Raw genomic sequence first — 10,724 nt, forward strand, 5'->3', positions numbered from 1 at the left:
GCTTATCTATTTTTTACAGAATACCATGAAGATTTCAATTAAAAAGACTGATTGCACACTCAGAATTCCAGACTGGAAAGTGCTGTGTGAATGAATTTCTTTGTAGGTGCTTAAACAGTCCAGAGGAGAGGCTTAAATCCAGAAACTGTTTTGCAGTCTTTTAAGACAGAGAAGGATTCAAGACAAGGAAGGCATAGATGTCATAGAATCATAGAATTATTTGAGCTGGAAGGGACCTTTAAGATTGCCTAGTTCCAACCCCAATGGTATAGGCAAGGACATCTCCCTCTAGACCAGGTTGGCCCATCCAGCCTGGCCTTGAATACTTTCAGGGAGGTGGCATTCACAACCTCACTGGGCAACCTGTTTCAGTGTCTTACCACCATCACAGTAAAGAATTTCTTTCTAGTATCTAGTCTAAACCTAGCCTTTTCCTCTTTAAAACTATTTCCCTCATCCTGTCACTACCTGCCCTTATAAAAAGTTCCTCCCCAGCTTTTCTGTAGGCTCCCTTCAGGTACTGGAAGGCCACTGTAAGGTCCCACCAGAGCCTTCTCTTTCCCAGGCTGAAGAACCCCAGCTCTCTCAGCCTGTCCTTGTAGGGGAGGTGCTCCAGCATTCTGATCATCTTTATGGCCCTCCTCTGGGCAAGAACAAAGTGTTTCTACAGTCACTTAAAAAGAATAGGAAAACAATTAGGAACACAGAAAAATATTTGTTCAAAATGTTTTACCTTCCATAATAGTAGCTGACTTTCTGCTTTTCTCCCCCAGAAAACAACAAAAAAATATTCAAAAATCATTCCTTTTAAAATCTCTTTAAATTCAGAACTATAAGAATACACTAGCTGTAAAACATAGAAGGAAACAGATTTGCCCTTAAAAGTTAATTTAATTCTGGTAAACCATCTTCTCCATCTGTCACCAGGAATATAGTGTTCTGTGCTATCACAAAAAAAGTGTAAGAAGTAAAATATGCTTTTGAAAACTATATTAAGCTAATGCTTGAAAGGTGAAATTCCCTCTATCTGTGGGATGCTTGAGTAGTTGGGCTCCATTGCTAAGTATCTATTCAGCTTAAAGTGTATCGTAGTACATCATATCTACTCTAAACCTAGACTGAAAGTACAGCACCTTTTAAATGACCTGCCCACTCTGAAGGGCTCTGGAGTCACATAAAAATGAAGATTCCTGGTCCTTTCTTGCTGCATGCGCTTTACTGAGTGGTGCAGTGCAAGGAGGTATAAGACTGGAGTTTGGTGTGGTGCTCCATTTTGAAATCATAATCACAGTGCATATTTACTGTCAATGAAATTCAGTTTTTTGCTGGTCCTAAACGATTACTGACCATATAAACTAGTATTCCGTGCAAGCCTTTCAGTACTGACAGGACTCCATTCATGCCCGTGAAACAGACTGTTGGAAGACTTGACATCTGCCCTGTATTTGGGTAACTCCAGATAGTGTTGAAGGACAGGACTTCCACCTTGATTCTGCTGGAAAGGAAATAACTCGGAGTATACCAGTGGTATACTGTAGTGCCCAAAACATGACTGATCTATAAAAGTAAGGGAATTTAGGACCTAAAAATAGCTACCCCAGAGCATCAAATTATTGGTTGAGATACTTACTGTACTCTCACACATTAGTCTACATAAAAGTTGTTTTGACAGCATCTAGAAAATATGGCTGCTCAGTTGTGTTGCCCTGAACAATTTTATTAATAGGTATGTTGTATTCAGTAGTTATGTAGGTGAAATTAATGTTGAATTAGGAGGTATTGAGTATGGTGTTTTCTGGTAAAACTTTTTTTTATAAGAACATACATATAATTCAATTTTTACAGCCTTGCTAGGAATCAAATAAGAGAGAGATTTTCTGTCTGGTATTGCAGGTATCTTTTCAGAAAACAAACAAAACCCATAATACACTTAACTTACACTCGGGATCATGCTATAATGTCTGTGTATGTCTCTTTGCTGTGCATAAAACTATGTCGTAATCACATACTTCTGAGAGTCAGACAACAAAAATTCATCAGATTAGATTTTTGTCTGCAGCTTGTTAATGGAAAATTATTGATATTTGTTCTGAAAAAAGACTAATTACTTCTTACACTGACAAGGATTATGATTTTGCAGCACATGCAGTGTTATGCACGGTTCCATCCAAACCACAGACTTACAACAGTACACAACTGTTCGGAAAGATTTAAAAAAATGCTGTGATAGACTTTAGAAATAATCAAAAACTTCCTGGAAGTTTTTAATCCTAATATTGTAGGACCTGGGTCCTACAACAGCAGTAGTCCTAGGCCTCAGTATGTGTGTCACTGTGATTTGAGCTAGACACGTACACCTCAAAAAATCTATAATTGTCACAGTTAAGAAAAACAGAGTTCATAAATAAGGAAGAGAGATTAGGTTACTGTTTCTAAAAATGACTAAATGATATAGCATTTTTTCTTTTGTTTTCTGAGTATCTAAATTACATTTGCAAATGGAACTTAACTACATTGAAACACTAATTTTTCAAAAGGTCTGGTGGGAATTATAAAATAATGAGCTAAATTCTTGCAACTCAATCAGTCCTCTATCAATCCAGTGTTTGCTAGTGAATGAGAACCAAAAAATGAAATAAATTAGCAGCTAGGTATATAAACAAAATAAGGGGAAATATAAGAATTAAATAAAATACAGACAGTAAAAAGTAGATGAAATATTTTGAATTATATTTGTTTTTACTGTCTACAAGATCTAGAAGCAATTGAAATAAAGAAATAACTGTTTATACTGTGACTTGCTTTGTATGAACAAGTTCATTGACTGCAGAGGTCTAGAAATGAAAAATGAGTTTGGTTCACTGCAACAATACCAATGAATCAAGTGTAAAGTGACACTATGCTATTATATTACAAAGTCATGTAGAAGGGAAACATAATGACCTCTCTCCTAATCATAGAGTTTTCAATGGAGTATCTTCACACAGCAGTAATTTGATATTTTGCTGTTTAAAAAGGTAATTGAAAGCATTTTTATTAGACACATTCTCATTACATAGCCACATGGCTTTCATTTAATAAAAATTTTAATGGCAGACTGAAAATGAATAATGAGTTAGAATGAAAAAAAACACCGATGAAAAGCAAAAATATAAAGCTTGGAAAAAATTTAATCACTGTAAATTTTGAGATAATGACATTGCTCTTCAAGGTATTCTGACTTGTTCTTTGACAGCATTCAGAACTCTTTATTGTATTAAATGCTTCACTGCAATCATAGAATCATAGAATTGCAGAATGGCTTGGGTTGGAAGGGACCTCAAGGATCATCAAGCAAGGATCATCATTTGTAGCCTCCCTTTAGGTACTGGAATGCTGGAATGAGGTCACCCTGCAGCCTTCTCTTCTCCAGGCTGAACGAGCCCAGCTCCCTCAGCCTGTCTTTGTAGGGGAGGTGCTCCAGACCTCTGATCCTCTTAGTGGCCCTCCTCCGGACCCTCTCTAACAGCTCCCTGTCTTTCTTGTACTGGGGGCCCCAGACCTGAATGCAGTACTCCAGATGGGGCGTCACGAGGGCAGAGTAGAGAGGGACAATCACTTCCCTCTCCCTGCTGGCCACCCGTCTTCTGATGGAGCCCAGGGTACCATTTGCTTTCCAAGCTGCAAGAGCACACTGCTGGCTCATGTTCAGTTTTTCATCCACCAGGATCCCCAGGTCCTTCTCTGTAGGGCTGCTCTCAAGGATTGCTCCTCCCAGTCTGTATATATGCCTAGGATTCCTCCGGCCCAAGTGCAAAATCTTGCACTTCGCTGTGTTGAACCTCATTAGATTCACCCAGGCCCACCTTTTGAGCCTGCTGAGGTCCCTCTGAATGGCTTCCCTTCCTTCCATTGCGTCAGCTGCACCACTCAGCTTGGTGTCATCAGCAAACTTGCTGAGGGTGCACTCAATTCCATCATCGATGTCATTGATAAAGATGTTAAAGAGCACTGGTCCCAAGACAGTCCCCTGGGGGACGCTGCTTGTTACCGGTCTCCACCTGGACATAGAGCCATTAATCACCACCCTTTGCCTGCAGCCTTTCAACCAGTTCCTTATCCACTGGGTGGTCCACTCATCAAATCCACATCTCTCCAATCTGGAGATAAGGATGTGGTGGGGGACCATGTCAAAGGCCTTGCACAAGTCCAGGAAAATGACATTGGTCACCTTCCCTTTGTCCACCAATGCTGTCACTCCATCATAGAAGGCCACCAGATTGGTTAGGCATGACCTTCCCCTGGTGAAGCTGTGCTGGCTGTCTCAGATCACATGTTCATTCCTCATGTGATCTAGCATGTCATCCAGGAGGATATGTTCCATGATCTTCCCAGGCACAGACGTGAGACTCACAGGCCTGTAGTTCCCTGGGTCCCACTTGCTCCCTTTCTTAAAAATGGGAGTGGCATGACCCTTTTTCCAGTCACCCAGGACCTCACCTGACGGCCACGACTTTTCAAATATGACAGAGAATGGCTAAGCAACCACCTCAGCCAGTTCCTTCAGAACCCTGGGATGCAGGTCATCCGACCCCATAGACTTGTATGCATTCAGTCTCATGAGGCAGTCTCGGAGTTGGTCAGCCCTTACAGTGGGGGCGGATTTACTCCCCCAGTCCCCAACTAGAGGTTTAGAGATGCAGGGTTCAGGGACATGAGAAATATTAGAATCCTGGCTGCCAGTGAAGACTGAGGCAAGGAACTCATTCAGTACCTCAGCCATCTCATCTGTTGAAGCCAGCTCTCCTTTTACATTTACCAAAGGAGGTACACTCGCTTTGGCCTGTCTCTTCTGGCCAGTGTGCTTGTAGAATATCTTCTTATTGCTTTCAACATCCCTTGCCAAGTTCAGTTCTGCCTGTTCCTTGGCTTTCCTGATCCCACGTCTGCAAGTCTGGACAGCGTCCCTGTATTTTTCCCAGGTGACATGCCCTTGTTTCCAAAGCTTGGGTATATCTTTCTTTGCCCTCAGTTTGCCCAGCAGGACCTTGCTAAACCATGCTGGTTTCCTGCCTCCTCTGCCCACTTTCTTATTCAGAGGGATGGAGAGCTCTTGTGCTCACAGAAAGGCATCCTTGAAGAGTAGCCAGCTTTCCTCAACATCTTTGTCTCTAAGGACAGCATCCCAGGAGGTCTTGGCCAACAATTCCTTAAAGAGCCTGAAGTTTGTTCTTCCAAAGTTCAGGGTCCTGACCACACTCTGCCAGGCCTACATTCCTCAAGATCATGAATTCAACCAAGGCATGGCCACTGCAGCCCAGCCTGCCTTAAAATTTAACCTGGCAAAATGGAATCTACACTAAAACAACAACACTGTCTCATTTTTCCTATGGGCTATCAACTTCTTCATTTTTCCTATCTGTTTTCATTCACTCATTTGAAATTTTAGCTTTCATTTCAGTTCGGAGCAGATTTATGAAGTACTTAAAGACAATGTAAAAATTCTGCTGTCTTTCTGCTTTGCCAGTCTTGGTATCTCTGAGCTTTCTTTATAATTTTGTTTTTACTGCTTTTCAGCTTCAATAAATAAGCAAAGGACCTGACACTACTTCTGTGCCTCAGACTCACAAGACTAAAATTTGTCAAGTTTTGTTTTTTGTAATTAAGTACAATGCACATTTCAAATTCAAGAAATTGGCCTAAAGACATAACAAACAGCTAGATTTGGCAACTGATTATGACCTGTGATCCTTTTACCAAGCATGAAATAGAAAACAACTATGCCACTAATTTAAAATAGAAAACTGTGATATTGTATATTTTTTGAGAATAATAAACTATTGTAGGGATCAAAATTAAACAGATTCAGACATCTATCATGCTTCATATATTCTAAATGGATTTTTTTTTTCCTAAGCCTTTTCTTCCCCCACTAAAGTGAGTCACAGGAATTTTGGGTTCTCTTCTTGCTGATCTCTAATCTCTAAATCTCCTTCAAGTTTGTTAATTTGTTTCAGCAGTTTCCATGAGACCATTGTGATGTGTGTGAGCATGCTCACATACACATTGATTCAGAGATAATAGACAGAAAAGGCAGAAAAACAAACAGCACATAAGAGAGAAGTAACTTTCATTGCTTTAACTAAGGGAAACCTTTTCTCATTAAGCAATATACTACAGTTAAATTTTGTCAGTAACTGGCAAACAAATGAGCAAACAACACATATGTTTTTGTTTTTTTTTTGAACTTTCTGTCTGTTCTGGAGTTCTGTCTGTTCTGGAATACCTCTATCTTATTTGAAATGTTAATAATGAATGGATTTAAGGTTCTGGGTAGGTGAAGGGAAAAAATACTTTCATCAAATAGAAATTCTTCTGCTTGTTTGAGCAGAAGACTAAAACATAATGACAAAGCTTCAATCTCAGATTCAAGTTTAGTTTAGTTCTTTTCAAACACATATAACTCTCTGATGCACTTCTTACTGTTCTCCAATTCCCTGAAATTATTGTGAATTACCTAATGCAATTTCAGTCTTTTGTAATCTAAACATTTCTGCTTTGTACTCTTCTTTAATTTCATCTATGTATAGCTTTTCCTTCTCCGCTTTCTTCACTACAAAATCATGGCTGAGACTGGAACTCCTAAGAGTTCGTCAGAAATGACTTATCAGTAAACCATATATAATTCACAATTTCCTTAATTGACAGAAGTTTCAAATATTCATTTTCTTACTATATATCTTTTTGGATGTTTCAGATACCAAAAAATGTGAGCTAATTTATCTAGTAATTTTAGGTTTTGAAAGGGGAAAAAGATATTAAATGATTCACGATGATTACCTCTGAAATCATAAAAAACAAGAAACACATCTAACAAGGTGCTTTATTTTTATATTTTTTTTCTTTGAATGGTTCATTTAGAAGATAGCATCAGATACTTATAGAAAACAGAGCACCGGAGGATGCAACTGCACAAATATAATACAGCAGCTGCCATGTTAATTGCTTCATATTGCCTTTCAGAATGTGTAGATGAATTTAGGCAACAGATCAGAATTCAAATCATGTCTGTGACAGTCCAAGGGAGGCTGGAAGGGGACAGATTATTCATTATTGTAAATGAAGCAATGATAAGACTAACAATTTTTAGTTGCAAATAGAACGGTAGCTAAAATCTTTTTATATGGCTGATTTTGATTAGTTTTACTAAATGCTTACAATATCTTATATATTATATAGATCAGATTACATAGTATATATAATACATAATATATATGTAATATGGTGTGTATATTTTGTATATGCAAATTATTTAGGATATATACTGTATATAAAATGAAAATATACTGTACATATAAAGAATATACTGTATACTATATGTACTATATATTATATACAGCTATAAATTATAAACTATACAATAGATTTGGTTTTAGATAATACAAAGGGAAGATTTTATCTTTCTTAATTCGCTAAATATGCTCAATGTTCTCTTTACACATGAGAAAGCTAATAGCAAGACAGATATTTTAGCCCCCTAAAAATTTAGCGGACTAGAAATTTTGTCCACGAAGTCAGACAGATTTGAGTTTTCATCATAATCTCAAGATACACTTCATGCCCATAGTTCATGCATTCTACTGTTTAGGTGTAATTACTCTTCTGTTTCTCTATTTCAGCTACACAATGTCAGGCAATTGTTCTTCCGCATTTGTTTTTTTTTTTTTTTCTTTTCTTTTCTTTTTACTAGCTCAGTTTCTTCAGGCAGTTGGAGTGACCTTTTCTTCTATTTTTTTAGATTATTATTATTTCATGTTGTCACTTGGAGATAAGATGTTAACTATCTCTACTCTAGGAGTGCTGGCAAAAAGAACAACTGAACAGAAGGATGTAGGATATACGGCCAGGTTTTTTATTTTTCTCTCAAATAGATAGTGTTACTGCTGACTCATTTGCTGACAACAGACACTTGTGAAAACAGACAGATGCTGGATTTCACTTGTAGACCAAGGTTCCTGGAGATCTTCATGTGGAAGAAGATGTCTCTAGGGATATTCCAATAAGCATTACTTGGTATCTATCTTTATGAAATTCTGACTTATCTTCTTCGATTTTTTATTTTAAACATTTTTTGCTAATACAGACATACATTTGAATACAAGAAAATGGGTGGAAGAAAAAGGAAAAGGTAGAGCAGGAGAAGGTAAGAAAGCTCTTGATACTCACTGAAAGAAGAAAGAAACCAAAAATAAGACATTCCAATTCTCCTATAAGAGAAACAGCCTTAAACTTCGGGATTTTTTTTAAAAGGGCTTTGCCAACTAGTTCCTCTGGCAACATGTTTTCAGGAAGTATTGTTGACATAAACTAACAGATGAGAATAAGGAGTGTGAGAAGTCTGTTACTGATCCTGTGGTAATTTTAAGGAAACAGATCTGTCTGAAGAAGAAAATGGTGATTGAAATAATGCCTGGAGACCACGTGAGTCAGTAGTGAAAGCTGAGGTTTGGTCAGGATGGCTTAAGAGATTTTTACCCTTATTAAAGAGTTTCAGAAATTAATCTTCATTTATTAATAACCTATGCTAGTTTCTTATTTTGCTTCAGCAGTGTAAAATGACTTGCTACAAAGACCTCAGTCCAGTGTAAAGAAGTAAAAGGACGGAAAACGATTTTTGGCCAAGGTTAATTAAAATGATCTTAACTGAGACCTGCCAGGGTTGTCAAAAAGAACAGGTGTGATATACCTTCTCTTTGCATATGTAGTTCATATTTACATGAGGAAAAAAGCTGATGTTGCAAATCATCAGGATTAGACTCCTTGCCCACAAGTATATCTGTTGTGTATTGCTGAAAATTGCAGTATAATGCGTGCATTGATAAACACTGTATTCCAGGTAACAGTTGTAGTCCATGAATATTAACATGTGTTATGTCAAATTTGTAGTAACTGAATATAGAATTATCCAACAATTCTGGATGTGTAGTAAATTGAAATGACCAGGTAGCAATATTCAGTCCCAGGAGTTGGGTATGTCAAATCTAGCATTTCTGTATAATTGCTGTGAACTGCTTTTTAGGGATATTCACAACTATTGTTTTTTTGTTTGTTTGTTTTCGTTTTTTTGTGGAGGATACCTCTGTCATGGGCCTGTTGTCTCCCTGTCACAGACACAGATATATCTAGAGATAAACATGACAACCTCTGCGATATTTGGACAAATGCATTTAAGCTTTGTCCATAAATTGTTTATAACTGCAACTGAATGCTTCTCATATCACTCTCAGTCAAAATTATCACAATTATATTGTATTAACTAAATCTTGCTCTTCTAGCAATTTATTTTGCTTTAATGTTCATGTAATGATTCATTTTAAAGTATGGACTCATTTCCATTTGAATGGATGGAATGGTTCTAGAGAGTCAAAAGAAAATGGAAGTTTTAAAGAAAAAAGGAAGAGTTGTACTTTTACTTAATTTAATAAAAGCCATCCCACTACAATAATTACAAAACATCTGAAATGTGCTTGCTTGAGTTATGTGTTTCAGATACTTAATGCACGTATTGCTAGTACATCTTAATAAATTTCGATCGAATTCAATCCTTACCTTATTTCTATTATACCACTGGGCTTTCTTAATAACTTTTGATCAGTGCCATAAAAATTACAGTAGCATTAATTATATTCATAGTAGCACATATTTCTAGCTAAAATATTCAAAAGATTTTGGTGGAATTTGTTTAACTAATTTTCTTGTCTCTTATGAAAATTCGATTTCTTATACTCAGCTGTGGACACAAACTGAAGTATTGTTATTTGTGTTCATAAATATTACATGTTTACCCAGTTTATATGAGTTATAAAACCACACTATACATCCCTCTTTCTCAGATACTTCCAACACAAATAAAATTTCTCCAAATCTCTTCAAAGAAATAAGTAGTCCATCTACAAACTTCAGATACTTCAGCTAAAAGCAAAAACAAATAAGAGAAATATCTTCTCATGCCCTTGACAGAATTAACTGTCATTTGATTATTAGTAGTAATATGTTCTCACTTCAAGTTATAAATACAGTTCTTAAGAATACATTGTTGGAATGCATCACATTATTTCATAAGCTGAAAAGAATTTCCAAAGACTACATATTCGTGCAATCCATGTGAGATTTATCCTACCCATAATTTCTATCTACTGTAAAGATACATTCTGAACTGATTAAATTTATGTCCCTATGTACAGCACATATTTCTGTAACCACTCTTTAAATCACTGCCAAGAACTCTATAGAATTAGAGAAAACATTTAACTTAATTTTTTTACATCCCAACCAAAAAAATCAGAATACTTTCTCAAGTACATAACTCCCCAGAATTTCTTATTTGAGTATGGTATTCATACAAAATCACTCATGCAAGAGCCAAGTTTCAAGTCCAAGGGACTTTTAATGAAAATATTACAGAAACCCTACAAATGCCACATAAATGATGGCCCAGAAACCTGCATTCAATGCCTGAACAGCTGAGCGCTCTGAGCTGGTTAAATTATGTAGATTTGCCCTCAACATCAGCCCAGAAAAAGCCAACTCTTGAGCTTTAAGATTATATTGGAAAAAGTTGTACAACAACAGAAGACATGCCCTTTCTCAACGGTAAAAGAGATTTGATTTAATGTACCTTGAAGACTCCACCAGCATACCAGTAATCCTTACAGTCCTAGTGCTTGTTATGAAAAGACGTACCA

The sequence above is a fragment of the Numida meleagris genome, chromosome 4 (assembly GCF_002078875.1).
Source record: "Numida meleagris isolate 19003 breed g44 Domestic line chromosome 4, NumMel1.0, whole genome shotgun sequence".
Taxonomy (NCBI): Eukaryota; Metazoa; Chordata; class Aves; order Galliformes; family Numididae; genus Numida; species Numida meleagris.